The 4,430-nt window shown below is 45.7% G+C and overlaps 1 pseudogene; it reads left to right on the top strand.

Moving 5' to 3' along the window:
* On the top strand, nucleotides 309–740 carry Gm7117 (predicted pseudogene 7117; annotated as a pseudogene).

Here is a 4,430-nt window from a genome sequence, read left to right as displayed (position 1 = left end):
GAAAAAAAATAGCCTGGAGTATACATACAGAAATTTAGATGTTGGTTCCTTCATGGGACTGAGAGATGAGTGTTTCTCTTGACCTGAGGTACATTTTCACCCCAGGCATGGGATTTCCTATAGGTAGTCTAACTCCGAGAGGCGCTTACAATGTTAGCGTGACACAAGTCATAGTTCTTTGAGAGGAGGGAACTTCAACTGATAAAATGCCTCCATAAGATCGGGCTGTTGGAGTCTGGCTAGCAGTGAGCTTGAAGGCTCTGGCTTTAACGTTGGGCACATGGTAACTAATGCTATTATTTCTACAGTCTCCAAAGAAAGTTGGCGATGACATTGCCAAGGCTACCAGTGACTGGAAAGGTCTCAGAATTACAGTGAAACTGACCATCCAGAACAGACAGGCCCAGATCGAGGTGGTGCCCTCTGCCTCTGCCCTAATCATCAAAGCCACCAAAGAGCTACCAAGAGACAGGAAGAAGCAGAAGAACATTAAACACAGTGGGAACATTACTTTTGATGAGATTGTCAACATTGCCCGGCAGATGAGACACCGGTCTTTTGCTAGAGAACTTTCTGGAACTACCAAGGAGATCCTGGGTACTGCACAGTCTGTGGGCTGCAATGTGGATGGCCGACACCCTCATGACATCATAGATGACATCAACAGTGGTGCAGTGGAGTGCCCAGCTAGTTAAGAAGCAACAAGAAAATATTTCAATAAAAGACTATCTGATAACCAGAAAAAAAAATCAGGCTGTTGGGCCAGCCTGTAGAAAGAGCATTTTTAAATTACTGATCCACTGGGGAGGGCCAAGCACATTGTGGGTGGTGCCATCTCTGGCCTGGTGGTCCTGGGTTCTATAAGAAAGCATGCTGGGCAACCATGGAGAACAAGCTCGTAAGGAGCACCCCTCCATGGCCTCTGCATCAGCTCCTGCCTCCAGGTTCCTTCCCTGTTTGAGTTCTTATCCTGACTTTCTTTGATGATAAACAGTGATATGGAAGTGTAAGCCAAATAAACCCATTTCCCCTCCAAGTTACTTTGGTCATGGTATTTCATCACAGCAATAGTAACCCTAACTAAAACAGTCACTCTGTCTCAGGAAACTTTTTGAGACATGTTCTCTTTATGTAGGCCAGCTCTTGTATTTTGGTAAATTACAGCTATTATACAAGGTGTCTCATTCTGATGATCCTGGAGACCAAGGGCAGTTGAAGAACCAAAAGTTGTCAGACCTCTCTCTCTCTCTCTCTCTCTCTCTCTCTCTCTCTCTCTCTCTCTCTCTCTCTCTCTCTCTCGGCAGGATTTTGTTGTGTTGCTTTGAACTACTGGGTGATCTTCCTATCTCACAGCAGCCGAGGCCTCAGGAGCTCACCTTCCTCTAGGTTTCAAGAGTAAAAGAGGAAGTGCGAATCAGCCCTGTTGAGGCTGCTGGAGTGTGTCCTCCCCACCGAAACCACTCTAAACATAGCGTGAGCGTCTTTGGCTTTCCTGAGGCTCCTTGGCTACTATAATGGGTTTTCTTCCCCCAAAGACAACTGCTGCTCAGTATGTAGACAGTTTCTGGAATGTTACATACTCTATGGTTGGGCTCTGCTATAATTAATGATTTCTTACCTCCGAGGCTTCTCCTCTAGAGAATGGGGTCTGACATGGGTGGAGTCCCCAAATGCCAGATGTCTTGTGGTGACAAATGTTGGCGTCTGATTTCTTGAGAACTGAGTTTCACACTTCAACTAAAAGGCCATGGCAGGGTGGGGGGTAGGGGGTTTGGGGATGGGGCGTGCGGGAGGCATTTATGTTCTCAAGTGCAGTTCAAGACTCCAGGAATATCTCCAAGATGGAATTGTTCTGTTGAGCCTGATGCCCCCTATTTCTGCAGCTCCTTTAGTATGTGTCACACCCCCCTCGAGCCCATTCTTCACTACGCTCTCCTCCAAGAAATACAAATAAACCCAGAGAAATCAGAGAAGGCCAGCTGTGGTGTGTGTGTGTGTGTGTGTGTTTGTGTGTGTGTGTTTGTGTGTGTGTGTGTGTGTGTGTGTTTGTGTGTGTGTGTGTGTGTTTGTGTGTGTGTGTGTGTGTGTGTGTGTGTGTGTGTGTGTGTGTGTGTGTGGTCAGAGGACAACTAATTCAGTTATTAAGTAGCCAGGCTTGCAGTGTTAAGTGTTTTTGTCCACTGAACAATATCCTCACTTCCCCACTGTACTATCATTTTGCAAGGCGTTATTCTTAATAGAGACATTGGGAAACTGTAATGGAAATGTATGTATTCTTCTGTGTTCTTATGCTCATGTGCTGCTGGAGGCCAGAGGTCAGCCTCTAGTGATGTTTCTCTTCCTTCCTTCCTTCTTTCCTTCCTTCCTTCCTTCCTTCCTTCCTTCCTTCCTTCCTTCCTTCCTTCCTTCCTTCCTTCCTTCCTTTCTTGACACAAGGTCTCATTATGTAGTCCTGGTTGTTCTGGAGCTCACTGAGTAGATCAGGCTGGCCTGGAACTCACAGAGTTTCACTTGCCTCTGCCTCCCCAAGGGCTGGGATTAAAGGTGTGCACTACCACACCTGGCCCTTGTACTTTTTTTTCTTATAAATGCATAGGAATCTACAAGTGCTAAAATTAAAATGTTACTTACAAACGAGTGACAATGAGGCTGGAGAACACTCGCTGTTCTTCTGTAGATTCTGAGTTGGGTTCCCTGCACCCAGGTCTATCAGCTTACAGCCGTATATAACTCCAGCTCCAAGGGATCTGATGCTTTCTCTGGGCGCTCAAGCACACACACACACACACACACACACACACACACACACACACACACACACACAGAAGCACACATTTATTTATTAAGTGTTTGTATATATGTGTACTATATGTGTGCAGGAGCCCATGGAGGTCGGAGAGGCATTGGATTCCCTGGATATTAGAGCAACAGGAATGTGCTGGGAATGGAACCTGGGCTCTGCAAGAACAGAAAGAGGTATGTGAAATCTATCTTCATAAATCTATTATTTTAATTTTTTAATTAAAAAGTTTCACGCAATACATTTTTGTCATATCCTCTCCCTTTCTCCAACTCCTCCCAGATTTACCCCCAATCCCACATACCAAACTTTGTTTTTTCTCTTTCTAAATCAAACCAAACCAAACCAAATATATTTAAAACTACAACCCCCCCCACTCCCCCCCCACACACCATGGAGTCTGTTTTGCGTTGGCTAACTACTTGTAAGCATGAGGTCTGTCCTGGAACAGTTGATCAATTGATATACCCGGTGTTACCCCATTGGAGAAAACTAACCTCCCCTCTCCCAGCAACTACCAGTTGCAAATAGCTCACTGGTTAGGGCTGAGGCTTTGTGTCCATTTCCCCTTCTCACTGCTGAAGTTTTGTTTGCTTTGAACCTGTTCAGGTCTTGTTGGTGTTTCAGAGTCTCCGTGAGCTCACATGAGCCCGTTGTTTATGGAAGACACTCTCATTTCCTCAGAGTTACCTACCACCTCTTGCTCTTACAATCTTTCACCTCCTTTTCTGCAGAGATGTGTGAGCCTTGAGGGGAGTGGTTTTATAAAGGCATATCATTTAGGACCGAATGCTCCAAAACTTTCCACTCTCTGCTCATTGCCCATTTGTGGATCTCTTTGTAAATTAACACCTACTTTTAATAAAAGGAAACTTCTGGGATGAGGGCTGACTGATACAGTGATCAGAATCTCTGGTTGGAACTCTTAGGTCAGACTCCAAGCAGTCCCAGATCAGTAGAATAGGAGGGTGGGTATCAGGCTAGCACTTCTATCCTAGCAATATGGTCTTCTAGTCCAGGAACATAGACCTCCATTAAGCTGTCTGTTTTTAAAAGTGGGCTCAAGGATCATCAAAGAAATGTACTAAATAACACAAGGTGAGTGAGTTAGTTCTTGGCCTACCAAGTAACCTTGATGGTGGACTACAAGCCATACCTTCTTCAATCTTTTGCAGTTCCTGCCCTTGAGTCAATTCTGCAGGGAGAGGAGGCACCTCAGCTGCTCCAGGCCCATGGAGACTGCCCGGAGAATTAAAGATGCTCCTCTCACTATGTGGTCCAGTTCATCTGCTGGCGCTCTTCCTCTTTTGGACTAAGGTCTGCTGGGCACGATCTGCATTTCTTCCTAGCATGCCAAGTTCCTCCTTTGGAAACAATGGTTGAGGCATAGCTGTAAATGGGACTTTTACAGCCAATGTGTTTAATTTGGAGAAATTCTGCTGCCTGCCACCTAAATTCTCTGGCTGTGATGGCAGGTGGCAGCCACTGTGCCTGCCTGCGGTCTGGGGGCCTGTATCCCTATTCCTGATTCCTGAGCCCCATATTACTATTAGTCTAGGTGCATTTTTCTATGATGGCACTTCTTCTTTCAGGGCCCAGTCAAAGTGATCATGATAGTAACTCAACCCCA

This window comes from Mus musculus, chromosome X, assembly GCF_000001635.26.
Source record: "Mus musculus strain C57BL/6J chromosome X, GRCm38.p6 C57BL/6J".
Taxonomy (NCBI): domain Eukaryota; kingdom Metazoa; phylum Chordata; class Mammalia; order Rodentia; family Muridae; genus Mus; species Mus musculus.
The sequence above is the reverse complement of the archived record's forward strand: the minus strand, read 5'-3'. Positions and strand labels throughout refer to the sequence as shown.